The sequence below is a fragment of the Panthera onca genome, chromosome B2 (genome assembly GCF_046562875.1).
Source record: "Panthera onca isolate mPanOnc1 chromosome B2, mPanOnc1 haplotype 2, whole genome shotgun sequence".
Classification (NCBI taxonomy): Eukaryota; Metazoa; Chordata; class Mammalia; order Carnivora; family Felidae; genus Panthera; species Panthera onca.
The window spans coordinates 125,388,632-125,408,275 of record NC_138343.1 but is presented as its reverse complement, the minus strand read 5'-3'; the positions used below and the strand labels follow the sequence as shown (position 1 = coordinate 125,408,275).

At 37.8% G+C, this 19,644-nt stretch overlaps 1 long non-coding RNA gene across 1 annotated transcript in view; it reads right to left on the bottom strand.

Moving 5' to 3' along the window:
- The window catches only part of LOC132667708 (uncharacterized), a 29,061-nt gene that overhangs the window by 7,474 nt on the left and 1,943 nt on the right, over positions 1–19,644 (bottom strand). Inside the window, exon 3 of the long non-coding RNA XR_009605317.2 lies at positions 19,455–19,618. This is a non-coding gene — a long non-coding RNA (uncharacterized LOC132667708). The remainder of the gene's footprint in view (positions 1–19,454; positions 19,619–19,644) is intronic.

Below are 19,644 nucleotides of genomic sequence, written 5' to 3'. Positions count from 1 at the left end.
TGGAACAGAATACAGAGGCCAGGAAGAGTCCCCTGTTTAAATGGACTCTGTATTCGATACAGGTTGGCACTACTCATTTAATCAAGGAATAGATATGCATATATACACAAAACGTTGTATATTTTTCAATTATATGCATATAATTAATGACAAATGTGTATTGAAAAGACAAATTTGGTTGAACCACTTGCAATTGCTGATATTTGGCAGTTTATGACCTACATAAATATCAACTTCATAAAGTTCAACCTAATACACTAGATGCTTAATGGTCACTTGTGAAAGAACAGCTATAGAGGAATGGACTAAAGAACAAAACAAAAGGATGGCCGTTTCTGGATGTGTGAAAAGCTATGAACTGGAAATAACTTCACGCACCAGGAGGTAATGACGGTGGTAGGTTTGTAGACCAACTTACAAAATTATAACTGATGGAAAAAACCTTGGTAGATGGAATTCAAAGTTGTTATGTAAAGAAAAACAGCAAAACTATAAAAAAGGGAAGACAGATGAGGTAAGAAATGATAAAGCTGTTTGGGGAGAGGAAGAAATATTTGAAAAATGAATAATCATCACTGAGAGAAAGGGTACAATTAGCTAAATAGGCTCTCAGTGAAAAACAACAACAAAATGCCTAAAACTCAGAGGACAAAAGGAAAACTGAATACGAGAATTTTTAATAACACTTCAGGATCCTCCCTAACCAAAACTAAAAGGCAGACTGTCACACTTTCCTCAATGAGTTAGTGGTATTAGCGAAAGCAAGGCAGATGTCCAACACTTTTTTTCCACCTCCTTCCACCAGGCCGCCATGCTCAGCATCATGTCCAATACATGCTAAGTTCACCAAATGTGCTTGATGAAATCTAGTGGGAGGGGGTGATGGTAAATGATTTCGTTTCTCCCCTTGAGAGGGATTTTCCTTTCGATTGCACAATTCTTAAACTCCAGATTTAGAAAAAGACATAGGCTTCCTTCCCATATTTTTCTGGGTAAGAGTGATTTCTCTTGCCCTCTTCAACAGACACTTATGACAGTGAAAATTAAGCCTGTAAATTACATATATTAGACGTGATCATGACATGATACATCTTCTACTTATAATTTAGGTGATCTTATATAATGTGCCAGACAGTAATGTTATCATTATTTACAGAACCTTGAATGCAGCAGTAATCATCAATCTAAATGTCCGTACATTATCCTTAACAGAGCAGCACAGTGATCTATTCTAGGTTAGTGCATAGGGCGTAGGCTGGAGAGATCAAACCAGGAGACAGAAATAGAGATTTCTCTGTAGCTACATTAACGATCTTCTGAGTGTTCTCTTATCCCCCACCCCTCCCTGGACCACTCTTCCCTTACTTTGGTGATCCATTAAGTCAACTTCTTCAAGCATCTCTGTACAGTTAATCCTTTACAATTTTCACAAATAAAGCAAAAGGTGTGGTAAATTGCCAAGGACATTAATTACACGAGTAGCATAAAATGTTTGCACATCATATTCAATAATCTCTCAAATGAAGACTAAATTGCTGTGCTTGCACTTACCCATACTGAAACTCAAGTTCTTTAACAATTTTAATAGGCTTTAACGTTTAATTTGCTTAAATTATTACTTTGTTGATATAAATAGGATGTTTATTTACTCTAGCCTAGCAAGAACTGAAAGAGGAAGCCTCTAAAGGCAAAATACTCAATTACGTTATGTACCAGGAATCTATGAATCATAACACAATCATTGAGGCAGGCGTCTTCCGTCAATCTCAGAGTTGCTGTCCATTCGCAGCACGAGACCAGAATGAAAAAGCTAGGTAGCTCTCCAGGTCCTCCTGAGTCATTTTGGTGTATAAAACTGGGTTCTCTGGATTGAACGTCCAGGGTGTCTGACCTTCCCCAATTTTGTGTTCAAAACCACTCTCTGGCCGTGACAGAAAATACAGGTGCTCATAAATACCTTTTGACTGAAATGAGTCTCTTTCAACTATTTAGATCATTTTTGCCTGCTTTAACCACAGACAATTGTTGATTCTTCCTTACCTTTAAGATAAATAATAATGCCCCCAGAACATTGTGAATTCTCAGAACATCTACTACAAACATATTAACCAAAAATACAAATGAATTTGTGTTTGCTTATTAGTTGGGAATTTTCCTGTGCCATTTCTTTTTACATATGCACACATAAACTTGTGTGTGTGTGTGTGTGTAAATAATTACGTTCTAGACCTACAGCTTTACACATTTCAAAAGGTGTTCTGGTTCCAGAGCCAGAGGAAAAAAGGTGAGCGACGGGAAGCCACTACCTTGAGGAAGTTAAATATATGTTTAACAGTCTTTCAATTAAGGTCTCATTACATAAAATTTAAGATGGAATTTATAATAAATTTACAGAATTTATATTATGTAAATACATTTTCAGAAAAAATATGTACATTCAGGTACTGCAAATTACTAGTTATATGATCTCTGGCAGAGTACTTAATCTCTCCAAACCTTAGTTTCCTGGCCTAGGAAATAGAGATAATAACAATTACTCTATGGGGGTGTGGTAAAGTTCAAAGGAAAGAATGAATGTAGAAGTAACTTGCTCGTTTGAGTATTGTATGCACGACCTCCTATGCACCCAGCCCTAAATCTTTAAGTTTAGAGAGAATATAAGAAGAATGCAAGGTAGGTTCTCTTCCTGCAACAATCCCAGTACCCACTTGGGACCAGGAAATAATTAGAAAATGAGACGGAACTACAGAAAACTAAGTTGTACGGTCCAGGCTATGTGTGCAATAACAATTCTAAGAAAAGAGAACTTAAAATGGGCTGGAAATTATGAATATTTTCTTCCCAAATGGAACAGGCTAAGCTTTGCCTGAACAAAGAAGCAAAGATATCTAACAGCTGCTTACCACTCTCTGTTGCTTAAAATATCAGAGGAGTATGAGGTTTAGGCAGCTCTGAGGGCTGAGTCATCTTCCTTCTAACTTGGTATTTATTCAGGACGCAGCCCTCACCCTGATGACAACAGCATTCCTGACCTCTGAGCCGCTCAAAATGCTAAGATGTTTCTGAAGGTGAAATGGACACCTCACGCAGATTCCCGGGTGGTTACGGTTCCCAGCTATGCGCTGCCTCCCCGTTTTGTCGCGGTGTTTGTTCCAAACCAGAGAGGTCTTGACAGCTGAAGAAGAGGAACTAAGGCCAACCGAGAAATATCCGAGATTGTCTTCTCATGATGATGCTTAAGGCTCATAGCTGAGGTAATTATAGAAAGGACTAGAGCACGAGCCTCTACGGTGTATCTATCGTCCCATGGTTCGGTGTCCCTTCTCCCCCCCTGGAAACGATCTAGGTACATGGCTATGTAATTAAATCCCATTTAAATATCATTGCCTTTTATATTCCTCAAGTAACGTGGGGACAATTCTTGAAATGTCACTTGTTCTTCCTTCCCCAGGATCATACCTTCTGATGGAGCCAGGGGAAGGTAGGGCTTTGAGGCTCAGTGTCAGCTAAGGTGCCTGCTCCCGCCCAGGTGGCAGCCCTTATTACATGGGTAGACCTCTTCAGGGCTCCATATTCCTGCCTGTTCTCCCTGCTTCAGCTCTCTGAAGTTTATTTTGGAATTTTGTCTTCTATTCAGTCTAAGAAATACTCTTAACTGGTTTTTTTTTAATCACTTAAACAATATATTTTATTGTGGCAACCTCAGAAAATACAAATACAAGGGGAAAAAATTTTCTTTAAAAAGGTTTAATCAGTTCATTTCAATTGATAAGAGGGCCTATTTTTTTTTTTTTTTTAGTTTATTTATTTATTTTGAAAGAGAGAGAGAGACAGCATGTGCATGCAAACAGGGAAGGGGCAGAGAGAGAGAGAATCCCAAGTAGGCTCTGTGCTGTCAGCAAGGAGCCCAACACGGGGCTCGATCTCATGAAACCCTGGATCAGATGTGAGCTGAAATCAGGAGTCAGATACTCAACCTCCCAAGCCACCCAGTTGCCCCCTGTGAGAGCCTATTTTGAACAAAGCTCTGTAAGTATCAGATATGTGAAATTTAGCAACGGAGATAAAAGATAAAATGATAGTTATTGTGACAGACAATCTCATTATATTTTAGGTTCTCATCTCCTCACATCTTGCTATGTGTAAACAGGGCTTTTGTCACTATTTTTCCAGGTGAGGAGGCTAAGGCCTAGATAGGTTCCATAACTTGCCCAAGACCCCACAATTTATAAACTACAGAGAGCAAATTTAAACCCCGAAAATTCTAGCTCTAAAGCCTGGGCTTTTTATACTTAGGTTGTCAGAGGGAGAATTATGAGCAAATACAGAGACGTATTAAATAAATAAAATAAAAAAGGAGGAGGAGGGATCAGGAAACAGAGTATTTCCACTGTTCTAGATGATGGTGATTCCTTCCTTTCATAAGAGAGGAGATGTGGAGGGGTAGGCTAAAAAGACGTTGAGGCCATTGGTGGAGAACTTTGTTACCGGTCATCACTTTGCATCCAATTATGTCAACAATGGGGAGTTACCAGTGGCTGACTAAATATGGAGGTGTTAAGAGTAGCTCCAGGTAAGGGCAGTAGGTGTGTGGGGTGGGGATCCCTTGTAAAGATTATTTTGAAAAACAATAATAAAATCCAGTCATTCTGATTGTAATCATCACCTTGTGCCTAAAATTCTAAACAGGGAAGTGATCAAATACCCCTCCTCTTCAAAAAAAAAAAAAAAAAAAAAACAATTTGTAAATTTTACTCTTAAACAATTGCTGTCATTAATGTTGAGTTTTAAAAATACATAGTAGGGGCGCCTGGGTGGCTCAGTCGGTTGAGCGTCCGACTTCGGCTCAGGTCACGATCTCACGTTCTGTGAGTTCGAGCCCCGCGTCGGGCTCTGTGCTGACAGCTCAGAGCCTGGAGCCTGCTTCGAGTTCTAGTTCTCCCTCTCTCTCTGCCCCTACCCTGCTCATGCTCTGTGTCTGTCTCTCAATAATAAATAAACGTTAAAAATATTTTTTTTAATAAATAAATAATAAAAATACACTGTAAAGTTTCAATGATCACATTCTAATTATTTATCCTTTACTAAGCACTGTGTTCTACATGGAAGTTATTTCAGCAAACTCCCAGTTATACGGTTAGCCCCCAACACACCCACGCTCAGCTGCATGAATCCAAGAGTAAATTGGGAATTTTTGAGTTTGCCTTGGGCAGACACAGCTGGGATTGTTGAGTCAAAAAAATCAGAACTTGAGCAACCTCACTGATGTCATTGTATGGGATCGCTTGGAGTTTTCTATTTTCTTATAATAAATGCAAAATACAAGTGTAATATTTTTGCCTGAAAAAGTGCGAATTTTAGTTCATACATAAAATATTCTATGAAGCTGAGAAATCTTCAAAATTGAAACCATCCATTTTATTTGTTGTTTGAAAAGATGAAAAAAACTATGTTGATTATTATTTACTGCATGAAAATCATTTCATCACACGGTGGAGCTGGGGAAAGGGGGTTATAAAAATGACCCAGTCAGGGTGTCAAATATGTTAGGAATGCCACTGGGAATTACTGAATGTTTTTGATGGGAGGAGTCACAAAAGAATGGTCAAGGTGAATCATAAAAGACACCATCATTAAATCTGCATGTGCTTGTGTATATGTCTAGTTGCCTATATGTTGTAACTAGAAAAGGAAAAAAGCAAGGTACCTGTTGTCAAAACAATACAAATATTAGTTATGGAGAGTATTCTGGCATGGGGTCTTGAGAGGTTGCTGTGTTTTCAGGGTACAATATCGATTCTACCTCCAGCTGGTCTGCCCTTGAAAGCAGACAGTTCTCCTTTTTAACTGCCAGGAGAGAATACTGCATCAAGGAGTCAGTAGGAAATAAGACAATTTAGAGGCTTTTGTCACCCAAGATCTCGGGAAACGTCAGCTGAGAAAATCATTCCTTAGAGTTTTTTGTTAAGGATGCACGGTTGTCATGACTTGTACTGTTGTTCACAATATTCCATACACATCCCTACGGGAAGATTATACTTCCCCATCCTATAGAAGACTGGCCTGGCTCCACAGCCGACTTGCTTCAGCTAGTAAAATGTCAGTAGACGTAACACGGCTTTTGGGCAGTTTTAAGAGTCAGTGTGTGGTTTGCTGTGTTTTTTTCCCCAGTCTCTGTGATCACGAAAGCATGGAGCCAATAATCAGTTGGGTTCCTGAGTGACTGCCGTGCGCATTACTCTTTTGTCAAACTATGATGAGTATATAGCATGGACAAGAAATAAACACTGGAATTTTAGGCGGCTAAGACATCCCGGTTGATTATTTGTCATCACAACACCAACTAGCCCAACTTAATTGGTAGAGCAGTCCTTCCATTTGGGCAGATACTCTCAAAACTATACCCAAACATAGCCAGACCAGGAGAAATTACATTTGTGGAACTCATTGTATAGATATCGGTAGAACTGCTTTTACTGAATAGCAGTTGATGTGAAGTTCATCCAGATTGAAAGACACTATAAACATGCCTCATAAAATTCATCCTGGTCCACACCTAAGAATATCGTCATGGTTTAGGAGCATTCTGCTGATGTAACTTGCTGAACAACCTTAAAAGAGGCTCTCAGCTTCCTGGAAATCAACCTGAAAAAGATGAATTTGACCAAGTTTATAATATGAAGCATTTGAAAGACAGACATAGGTACTGATTTTGCTCAGGAGAACGTTAAGAATCCTTAACGCAAAGCCCAGCCAGAGGAGGAAAATGTTGACCCAGGTCTATTCATCACTATTCCTTCCAAGCTTCCCTTATCACACTCTCCTCCCCCTCCTCCCTTAAACATGAGAAAAAAAAAATCCAGCAATTAAAATGTCTGGCCCAGGGAGACAGAGAGCCCAGCTCCAGTCCATACCTAAAATTGGGCCTCAGGACCCCTAAGGCCTCATTCTGGTTTAGGTGCAGATCTGCCATTTGTTGACAGACTCTTTCCCAGCACCAAGTATGTTGGGGTCACTGGGAAAGAGGAAACTTATGAATAAATTTGAAAGGGGGTCTGAAAATTTAGATGAATGCCAGAGGAGTCCTTTGTGAATAAAATTAAGCAGTCAGCGCCATTGAGGACAAACATTTTAACTGGCTCGACTTCACAGCTACCTCCCAAGGCTTCCTCCAGGAGGCAGAGGCATGGGTCTGTGTTAAATGGCTTAATTTTCTTAATCAACTATTTCATTGTGAGTTTTTAATTTCATTCCCATGCTTATTTTTTTTTTTCATTTTGCCATAATACAGCTCTAAGTACCGTGGCAAACATTTGACAGTTTGCTCAGCAGGTGCTGGGCTCTGCGGGGCTCGCAGAGCTCTACCTTTTATTAATTGGGTTTCAAAATGTGTTCCTGTGTGAACAGAAGCTAAGATGGGACTATTGTACCTGTCAACATGAAGCTGGGCGAAATAAAATATTTGGAATGTGTTTTAAAATAACTCATTGTGAGCTTGATCGGTTGAGAATTTAAAAGCAGAAATATTCTTTAATGTTGAAATAAATAATCATGCAATCAAAACGGCAATAAAATTAAAGAAACGATGGGGTTTGTTCAAGGTGCTTCAGTATTTGATAACAATGAGAACATTTTCTTTATGCCCAACAGGTTATGCATTGAAAAGGTAGTTCTGAAAAAGCATTTTAATAAAAACTTCAGGGGCCCGGGGAGGTCGTACCTACTTTGGAAACCAACAACGAAGGCTCTCTAAATATTTCTGATGGTTCCAATTTAATTTTTTGGCTCAGTTTGGAAGGTTTTCTCCCCTTATCAAGAAAAACTCTCAATCTGAAATTTCAAATTTCAGTCTAAAGGAAGCCCTCCCAAGCAGTGACGCTCTGGGAATGTGTCTCTCTTTTGGCGATGCAGAACTCTTTGTGACTCTTTTCTCCCCTTTTCATATATGCACTTCAAATTCAATGAACTTTAATGACATATATTCTAAGACTCCCACTCAGAGCAGAAGGAGGGGAAGGGAACACAGTAAAAGTTGGCCCAAAAAACTCAGGCCCTGTCTTGTCATTATTATTGTCCTTTCTATCATTAATTTTGCTCAGCTCTGAAAAAATGAATGTTCTCCGTGTCCCCCAAATGGGGCTGTGTCCTGAAGTTTAAGCATGGGGAAAATAAAGATAAAGCCACAACAATCCTAAGATGAAAGCTTAAAGAATTTATATTCACACACATATATAGAGACATGTTTGTTTCTGATTTTAAAAAAATAATAAATTATCATTATAAAAATCTTGAAGAGTTGTGGCAATGGGCAAGGTAAAAAGAGAAAAATCCCTGAAATTTTACTTGCAGAGATGGCCGCCGTTTGGGCTATTCCCTACTGGACTCTTTCCATGCATGTTTAACACGCAAACACACACACACACACACACACACACACACACACACACGGTTTTTTTTATTGAAAAACAAAAATAGAGCCATGTCAAACAGTGTGTTTCAACTTGCTTTGTACACTTGTCAATATATAAAGGACAATGTTTTTGTTTGATGTATAGAACTGCCACATTCTTTTGATGTCTGTCCAGTATTTTGCTGAAATCCAATACATTGATGGAAAGTAATTTTTTAACCAACTCTATGGACAAATGTTTTCAAAGTTTCTGATATATCAATGTTACAGTCATTTGGTTGGATATTTCCAGAGGATAGATTTCTAAAAACAGAACTAAGGAGTTAAAGTTAAAATATTGCTACCTATTTCCAAGTTACCTCCAAAAATGTTGCAACAATGTGCATTCCTATCTACAATGTATGAGAAAATATGCCACTCCACCTTATTTTTAAGTTTTGCTAACCTGAAAGATAAAATATATCTCATTATTGTGTAAATTTGCATTTTTAGCTATGCTGAGGTTGTTTACACATATTTACTTGGAATCTTTACAGCATTTGTGTCATCTTACCAAGGAATATGGGACAGCTTTATTAAGTCTTCTTTATGTCTTTCAGCAAAGCCATATTATTTTTCCTGATAGATACCTTGCAAATTTCTTATTAAATTTCTATGTATTATATATGTTTTATTGTTGATGAACTGGGATTTTTCTTTCATTATATTTTCAAGTGATTTTCCTAATATACCTACTCATATAAACCTATTCATATAAACCTATTCATATTTGGATTCCTGTTTTATTTCTAGCTGCTTTCCTAAACTCTACGAGCTTTAGTAAAGTTTCATTTGGCTTCAGTTTTTGTATTTTGATTTTGCTCTTAGGTAAACTATCATAATGCCACAGGTAATACAGTTTGCCTGTAATTTTCCAATAAGGATGCAGTCATAACAATGGTTATTCTCTTCTTATTTCAGAATTCACTGAGAAAGCCTTCAGTTTTTCACTGTTTATGATGGTGTTTTATCATCTGTTTGGGGCCTTAGACCACTTTAGGAATCTAATAAAGTTATAGACCCTTTTTCCCCTTCCTTCAAATGTATGTGCTGTACAAACAAGAAAATTTTTCATATATCTTGAGTTGATTCATACACCCCTGGAGGCTGATGAATACACTCACACAAAAACACAGCACAAGACAGGCTCCACTGACATAACTAAAGTTGCTTCAACGGGACTGGCCAAAGGGAAAATTTCCAAGTAGGCGAAGGGTGTCGATTTAATGCAACAAGTATTTGTTGAGCTCTCATTAGGGGTTCTAGTTTCCCAACAGAAGGGTTAGCTTTCCAACGCAATTAAAAACAGACACTCTGCAAGACACTGGCTATAAATCCTCCCTGAATTACTCTCAGTCCATCCAGAAGGAGGGACAGATGAGTAAACAGAAAAACACAAAACTGGTGTTAAAGATGTGTGTGCGCTCTGGATGAGAGCATACCTGAATATTGTTTCCATCAACTACAGGAAGATTTACAGAGACTGTGCTTTTTGGAGTACAATTTTAAAGATGATATTGAAGGGGCAAAGACAATCCAAAAAGAGGGAAAACAAACAACAGCAAAGGTAGTTTGGCCTCAGATATTTGTAGAATGATGGGTAGTTCCCTATGCTCGACACAGAAAAAGGACAAAGATTTTCACTGCACTGTTTGAAATGACTTTGTTTTTATGGTAGCCTCAGCCAAAATAACATAGTGTTACAAATCTTGCAAAATAAAGATTCCTCAGAAACCTCACACAAATTGCATAACTCTTGAGCTATTTCTGTTTCAGGATAGAAACCTCATAGATATGCTCAGTCTTACCAATGGTTTACCAATTTAGTCCTTTTGTTCCTTCCTTACTTAATTGATCCAGACTACTGTGGCCCGCTGAGAATGCCTGAGGGCTTGCTTTGTCTGGTACCAATTTCAGAGACTTCTAACTGAATGCGTAGCAGAAGTTGTTAGCAGTTGCTGGAAATTAGTGTGAAAAAGTTGGCTTTGGGGAGACTAACCTAGAAATACCAATTATCTATTTTACATCCATACACAGAAAAGAATATGTCTCTTAGAAATATTCGCTTATGTTCTATTCATTTTTTTTTCTTTTCTTTCTTTTTTTTTTTCTTTTTTGAGAGGGAGAGAGAGAAAGTGAGAGCAAGAGAGGGGCAGAGGGAAAGGGAGAGAGAAAATCTCAAACAGGCTCCACACCCAGCTCGGAGCCAGAGGTGGGGATCGATCTCACGACCTTGAGATCAAGACCTGAGCAGAAATCAAGAGTCTGATGCTTAACTGAGCCACGCAGGTACCTCACGTTCTATTCATCTTAATTGAATTCCTTGGCCATATTTGTCCATGAATGGCATACTTCTTTTTCATTGTTTCTGTCAATCCATTATCTTTTCTATCTTGGTCCCCTCTATATTCTAATTTTCTCCATGGTTCTTCCTTCCATCACTATTCCTAGGTAATCTCCATTGCTAGTCACCAGACCAGAGGTTGCTCCTTCATTCTTGTGCAACAATGGTATTTTGCCTTCCAATCTCAACTGAATCAGAGTATAATTGGGTGAGGCTGTTGTGGGGCTGGGGGAAGGGGAGGAAATGGGGAGAAGGGTATGGCAGACATCAGTACTTTTTTAAAGCTTCTCAGGTGATTTTCATGAATAGCCAGTATGGAGAACCACTGGAACCAAGAACATCACTCATTAATCCCTCTATATAGCCCTCACCACTCATCTACCCCTAATCCTGTCACCCATCCCCAAATAGGCTTTAACTGACCAAACCTAGCTTCTCTAGAAAACAATCAATAGTTGCATTCTACTATGGATAGGACCGCTTATGGATTAAATGTTCTCATAATTATGAATGTCTATTAATTTTCACAATTGAGATGCCAAATCTATATATATAAAGGAAAAACAACTTTAAGAAAAATATGGTTTAGGGGCACCTGGATGGCTCAGTCGGTTGGGCGCCCGACTTTGACTCGGGTCATGATCTCGCGGTCCATGAGTTCGAGCCCAGCGTCAGGCTCTGTGCTGACAGCTCAGAGCCTAGAGCCTGCTTCAGATTCTGTGTCTCCCTCTCTCTCTGCCCCTCCCCTGCTCATGCTCTGTCTCTCTCTGTCTCAAAAATAAATTAAAAAAAAAAAGAAAAGAAAAATATATTTCTTATTTTTTTTTCTCTACCTCGATCTCCCCAGTGTAAAACTACTCAGTTCTCTTTATGCCCTACCCATTGGTCATCTGCCTTGTTCCTTTAATTTGTGAAGTCATGTGACTGGGAATATATTTATATAGTAGGATTGCAACGGTGCTGATTCTCACAGAAATTAAGTAACAGTAATGCTTAGAAACACGTTAAAGTATTAGTCTTTCGAAAATGCTTAAACGTAAAATATTGCCTAAAGTATTCTATTGTAGACACAAACTGCACCCATTTGGGTTTTCTTTCTCTTATTATTTCTTAGGCTTTATTGGCACTCTTTAAGTCAAGACTGCTTTGGTAAACTCTTCATTAGTGTTTGTCAGATTATTGTTATATTCAGCTACCTTATGTTTTGTTATTATTATAGTCATATCCTCAAAGTGTATTTGTAAAGCATTCTTCACAGATGATCCTAAAACAAGCTGTTATTAAGCATATCATTATAGCATATACACTAGGAAATTTATTTTCAGAAAATGTCAAATAGCTTGAGAGGCTTCCAGAGAATTCTTAAAGATATAATCCAAAAGCCTTCATAAGCTTTCTCTTTTCCTTTCAGGGCTCGTTCCTCTTGGTTCTAGTCGCTGCCTGACCCCTCTTACACCAAGCATCACACAGTGGGTTCCCACTGGACTTGTGGTACGCACATGACTGGAGGGGCAAACTTGCTTATGTTCACTCCATCAAACTCTATCCTGCCCCCAGTCTACTAGTAAGCTCACAGAATGAATTACAATTGAATGATACTGCTTGAAGGGCAGTATGTTTCACCCAAACCAAAATGTCATATTTATGCTTTAAAGCAATTTAAAATAATTAAAAATAATGGTAGGTCAAAAACAATTTTCCTAAACTTAATTGATGTCATGCCCACAAATAGCAATAATTTACTTCTATGCAAAAGCTCTTCAACTCTACACTAAATGCTAAAAGACCTGAATTCTATTTTTCGCTCCAGCACTGATTTCCTGCTATAAGTCTTTTGGTTTCCACATTTATGAGACCAGCAAGCCAGAGAAAAATAAACTGTTGTATCCTTGGGGCATAAGGACCTCAGAAATTAATGAGTTAATAATTTACACACAGCACGTGTCCCTTTAGAGGGGAATAGCTTTCATAACACACAACAAATATAAAGTTGAAATAACTAAGGATGATAGATGTAGCTAACTCCATTTATTTTGTAATGCGTATGGCATTGTGATTGTAAAAATTTGCCCTAACATGTGGTAGCATTTAGCCAGCACTCCCAATAATATTTATAAGTAGATTGAGAATTAGCCCACAAATACAATTCAGGAAGTTTGTTCTGATGATTTGTTTTTCATGTTCTGTAAAATGAATTGCATTAAAGGTCAGAAAAAGTGCCTTAAAGGAGCACTTCTGTAATATTTAAGGCGCAGTTGATCTTGTTGAACATTATAATAAGACACACATAATTGGCTTCTCTCCTGGGAGTCAAGCTCAGTAACTTTCTGCCAAATTAGCCAAATCCGTTGCATAACACGCAGAAAGATGGCAGAATGCAGAGCCAATGGTTTCTGTATTTACTGTTGTTCATTTTTAGCCACAGGAAAGAGGTAAAGAAACTACTGTATGTGATGACAAAGCAGGAATTGGGACCTAACTCCACAGCTGGCTAAATCCACTATTCTCACAGTTCATTGCAACATGAATGCAATTCCCAACAAGTGTACTTAATTTGATCCTGTGACCTCTTGACTTGTAAGGGAATTTTTTTTTTTTTTAGATAAAAAGAAAAGAAATAAAGGGAAGGGAAGGGAGGGGGAAGGGAAGGGAAGGGAAGGGAAGGGAAGGGAAGGGAAATAATGGTTGTCAGTCAAACCAAAGGCAATCACCTCCCAAGGTTGACATCAGCTACCTGAACACATCACTACATACACACCTCGAACCTCAATTTTCTCCTTCAAGACCCACTTTCCATATCCCAGCCATTCCACCTACAACACACACGCACGCGCACAGGCACATTCACACGTCCCACAGAGGCAGACGGAACTATATGACAAGGTCAACAGCATCGATAAAATTTAACAACTTAGAAAAAATGTAGAAAATGTTAAAGAAGAATCAGTTTGGGGGGCCTGGGGGACCCAGTGTGTTAAACGTCTGACTTCGGCTCAGGTCGTGATCTCATGGTTTGTGAATTGAGCCCTCGTCAGGCTCTGTGCTGACAGCTCAGAACCTGGAGCCTGCTTCTAATTCTGTGTCTCCTTCTCTCTCTGCCCCTCCTCTGCTCATGCCTGTCTCTCTTTCACTCAAAAATAAAGTAAACTTAAAGAGGAATCAATTTGACAAAATAATTTGTTAAAGGAATACAAATTCACATATATTTTTCTAGGGCAATTTTCTAAGTAGTGATTTTGCAAAATGTTCATTTGAAAAGGGAAGCAATGTACTTCACACATTGTTTTTCAACTTCAGTAACCAATCATTTGAACGTGCCCTTAATTTCAAAACGCAATTAAAGTTCAAGTTTACCTGTGGCCTATTTAAAGAAGCTTCCTGGATCAGAAATAAAAGAATATAAATGCTCGTTAAAAGTCTGTGATACGCCTTAGACATCTGACGGAACATCCTAAGATTTTTGGATAAAGTGTTCTGTTATAATGAAAAGACTGTTGTATTAAGTGTGAACAAGTCAAAAATGCACATGAAATGCTTCATTTATTCTGCAAAGGGGAAAAATGTTTAATCAAGTGAGTAAACACTTTTTTAATAACCCAGTAAGAGATTTCATGGAATCCTCCAAAACATAGAAATATTTTGAGATTTTTACATCCTTCTATATGGCAATAAGTTGTCCATCTCCACTTTTCATTTATTTAATTTATTGTTATCTCTGCCTGTGAATTTTGGCTTAATGTTCTCTTTTAGAATGTGTAAACACAAACAAATAAGCAGATGATTGTTATCGGGCCTATTCTAACTAAAATGGCCAAGTTAATATTAAAACAAAACATATATACCACAAAATTTATGTGTCAACCTTTTTAGCATTTATTTTCTGACACATTTTCTTTCCATTATATCTAAATGCGAATATAATCCAGGATGTGCATTTTCTGTGCCTTTAAGAGCCCTTAGTGTAATAAGCAGATTCATTCTACACTTACCAGAGTATCAAAGCACTTGGAACATTAGTGGTAGAGTTATGCAGATATGAAAGAATTTTCCCGCCAAAGGAATCTAATGTCATCTGAAAACAAATAATTTTTGTCCCTCAATTACATAGGCAAATAAGGTCTCTGGGGAACCAAAATAATTTTCCTGACATCCAGGTGGTAAAGTCCATTCACATCATAAGGCATTATTCTCCTGTTTTCAATTTTAAGACTGTTAGCTATGTACTTCCTAGACCCCTGGCAGATTAGTAGCTGTAAATGGAAAAGGGATAGAAAAAAAAAGCACTCCAACAATGACAAGGATAAATAGCTACAGAAAAACTACTAAAAGCAGACAAATAAAATATAGTAATTTGAGATGATATAGAGATTTATTGAAAGGCAAAACTTCTCCATACTTTTAATGGGCCATAAGTGCATTGGTACATGTATATTTATAGTTATACCTGAGTCATAAAATGTTATATTTAATATGCTATTTAGTATATTTAAGAAAGCAGAAATTTTCAAATGGAAAATAATCAGATTTTTTTAAGTTTTAAGGTTAAAAAGTGTAACTTTTAGATATTGAGGAAATTTATTTTTGCAGAACACCTCCTTCTTGGGCAACCACAGAACTATGTAAGATATTTGGCTTGATATAACTTTAAAGTTCAAATGATTACTCTGTTGAAGTAAAAAGCTATAGGAAGTTCAAGTAAAGGACTAGAAGTTTTACCTAGAAGAGAATAATCCTGTTGTCACATTGAAAATGTTTTACCGGTGACGAGACAAACGCAATAAGTAAGGCAGAATGTTGTTGACTGTCCTCGTCTCATTGTTTTTTTAACCAATTAGCACTGTTTACAGAAAGAGGACAATAGATATGAGGGTTAAGATACGGGAGGGGTGGCTTGCTGCTGACTTCATTTCCAGGTTTGGCTAAACCCTACATTTTTCTAGTCTCTGAAGATTCTTTATTTTAAAAACCTGCTGGTTCTTTTCACACAATCCACTGATAGATAAATACATGCATGCCAAAATGGAAGTATAAACCATTCTTGGTCTTATGTTATGGCAAGGGGCAGAGAAGGAAAAGTTTGGACAGGATGATAGTTTTTAGGTTAGGTGTTTTAGACAGCATGCAAAACTGATTAAATAGGGGTTTTCTTGAGCATAGCAATCAGAAAATAATGTACTTAGCTGATGAACCCAGTTCATGGTAAACATTCACTAGCTACCTTTTTGATTTGGCCATATTCTCTCAGCTGAGAGATCTTGGCAGCTTTATCCCATTATCCCATGCTGTTACAGGGCTTGTATTTTATCCCATCATGCTTTGCAGCAGAGTGGCAAACTGATATCACACAAACTTTCAGTAACTCAATAATGCTTAGTGTCTATTGCTCAAATGAGGGAAATATTCATTCAGTGCAGGTTGGATCCCACTGGCCAAGCTGATGGCTTACAACTGATCCAGATGTCTGTAGTCATTCATAGCCAATTCTCTAGTCCAGCCAATTAGTCTTAACATTGAAGCAATTGACTTACCTGCTGACAGCCTGAATCAACAGATAATTTATGACCTGAACTTCTGTAATTATTTTAATAGCCTTTTCATACCCTTTCCATTCTATTTATCATAATAAGAGCATTTGAAATGAGAACTCCTCACTAAAGGAAAGAGATGGGTAGGTATTAAAGAAACGTTTTACTGAAGAAATCAGAGACGTGCCCTTTTAAGAGGGTCCATACTGGAAAAAGTCCCCCTCTTCCTCCTTTCAACCCATCAGTTTAGAAATATACTGGCCCCTTTTTCACCATTTTAAGTCATTATTATCTCTTAAATTCCAATTTGCTTATTGCTTATTATCTTCAAACATCTCGAAGATCAACCTACTCTCCATTCTCTTGCTATTATTAACAATGGCGGCTGAAAGAGAAGCCATTCATTTACGTATGATTTCTTCCCACTAATCAGGCCAAGGGGGTTCTTAACTTCAAGAGGCCAGTTTGCCGCCAAGATTGTGCCAACCTGTCTTCATTCTGTGTTCATTCACTTTCTGCTTCTTCACTGCATGTTGCCAGAGGTATTCCCAACATCACTAACCTTGATGACAGACAACTATCATGGCCACCAGAGATGGGCTAAAGAAGAACACAGAACAAGACAAGTTTTGTGAACAAAAACAAATACATGGTTTTAGTCTACTAAGAGAACTAGAGAAACTGTGGTTCAATATTGAACTGTTATACTTTACAGCATACCATAGAGAATACCAAAGAAAATATTGCCTGGGGAGATGCATGCTCAAACCTTCCCATCTGCAGCTGCTATCAATTATTCTGCCTTGATGTGACCAGAAATCTCAGTTTTCAATAGAGAAATATGAGTTGTAAAAGAATCCTTATTGGCCACCCTTACATTCCCCTCCCCACCCCCACCTCCTGATTCTGTTTTGCTTTCCAAACATTTGAAATGTCCACATACTTTGTATCCTAGCCCACTGGGAAGTTAGAAAAGCAAACTTAGCTAGTTTCAGGGCAGAGGAGAGATTTTGTGGCTTTCAGAGAATCTCCATTGGATTACAAAAGCTCATAAAAGGGTACCTTCACCCTAAATGTTATATAAACAGAGTTCTGTCTGTGTGTGTGATTTATACTCTTATTGAAGATCTTGAATCTTCCTTCTCTTCATGCTAGAAGATAAGTGAAGGACAAAAAGTCCATTTAGAACAGTTAACCTGATCATTTTTTAAAAGACGTGTGCAAATCACTGGGGCTGGGATCCCGTTTGTCAACCAAATTGCCAGGAAATAATTTATTACCGACAAGAACAAAGTATGCAGCTGGATATCCCAAACAACGGCATGCTAAATGAGCCAGAGACTTGTTATAAATATCTTCCCCAGGACTGCATTTCCTATAGTCTAAAATTATTCTAAAAGCAGCATGGTATTCATGGAAAAAATAATTGTACTGGGCATCAGGATGTCAGAGTTTCTTTTGCCTGTTCTAGTAACTAGCTTTGCTAATCACATTGGGCCAATTTCAGATTTCTGTGGGGATAAAAATATATAGATATAAATATGTATGTATAATATATATGAATATATAATATACATATATATTATATATACACATATATGATAATAATAAAATAAAAAGGAGAAAAAGAGAAAGAAGAAAGAAAGAAAGAAAGAAGGAAGGAAGGAAAGAGAGGAAGAAAATAAGAAAGGAAGGAAGAGGAGAGGGAAGGAGACTTTATACTGGATGACCTCTGAATTTCTTTCGAGCTCTAAAATTCTACAATGACACCATTAATATCCTGTACAGGAACCCCAAATGCTATACAAATTAGTCTAGGCCCATTTAGAAGATGAGAAAACTGCATTTAGAAAAAGGAAAATGAAGGGATGTTGTAAAATAAGCTTTTGCTTTCTGTGTGAATTATATCATTAAGAAATTGTTCTTCAGGTGCAGTTAGTATAGTAACTTTGAGAAGTGAAAAACGTTAATAACAAATCAAAGAGCAACAAAGTAATTGGAAATGAGACTTCACTATTTAAAAAAACACATTTTAAAAAAAGAAATTGTAATAAATGAAACCTCTCTTCTTGAGAACCCCCAGTTTTTCACTTTTGTTATGTTCCACCTTGCACTGAGTCCCTGTGTGTCCGTCTTCTCTGCTAAACTATAAGCTCTTAGATGTCAGGGGTGGCATTTTATTTGTGTTTCTATATTTCATGCTGATTCGCCCAGAAAGACCCTCAATAAATGTTTGCTGAATTGAATCCTACGTTCAATATATTGGATGAAAGTGGGAAATACTTAGATGGAATAATTAATCAAACTCGACTTGTAAATCTAAATTTTAGATGAATCTCCAAACTTCCTTCTTTTACAAAGGACTTGTGGGACAATGATGACAAGTAGAATCTGTGAAATCTCTAACCAACTGGAGAAGACTCTTCTTACGTGCAGAGAAAGAAAAATATCAAAATGCAAGTATGTAATTTTTCCCTTATCAGAATTTCTCCATGGCCCGCTCATTTATTTATCCATTCATCACATATGTAATGGATATCCAATAGTCCGGTTGTACAACTATGATTAAGATATGGCCCCTGCTTTCAACAGAGTGTTTCTAGTTTATGGAGAGAGAAGGTCAATTACAATACAGTGGGGTAATTGTGGTGATATTGATATGTATATAATACATTTATGGCACATAAAAGGGATGCCTGAATGAATGTTGAGGATGATTTAGCTTCTCAAAAGAGGCTATGGATAGCTAAGCTGAATAATGAAGAGTAATTCTGAGTCAGTCAGGGCAAAGATCTAAGACTTGTAGACAAAGGAGAGTGGGGCACATTTTATATTTAGTTAGGAAACTTTAGGTAGCACTTACTGCATAGCAGGCATTTTTCCAATCACTTTGAAAACAGTAACTCCTTTAATACAACAATTATATGCAGAAACTCTTACCAGACCCATTATAAATGAGGAAACCAGGGCACTACCAAAAGGATAAGTAACTTCACAAGGTCAAATAGCTAGTAAGTGGCAGAGCAGAGATTTGAACCCAGGCACTGTGGGGTCAGAGTTTATGCTTTTAACACTGTTGATTAATTGCTGTTGCTCTAAGGCTGGGAGGCAGAGAGCCTGGCTCCTCCCCACTCACCTCTTCCTCCTTTGGTCTTTGCCTGAGCATCCGATTTGGTAATGACTTGCTGTCAACTTGTGTGCTGTTCATCTTCCTCATTGCAAGGGTTCTCACTGAGGGGCTCCAAGCAGGAGAGTCATGTGGTCATATTTGTACTCTACAAACGAGCACTCTGATTGAAGCTGAGGGAAAAGATGTCATTTTGGTA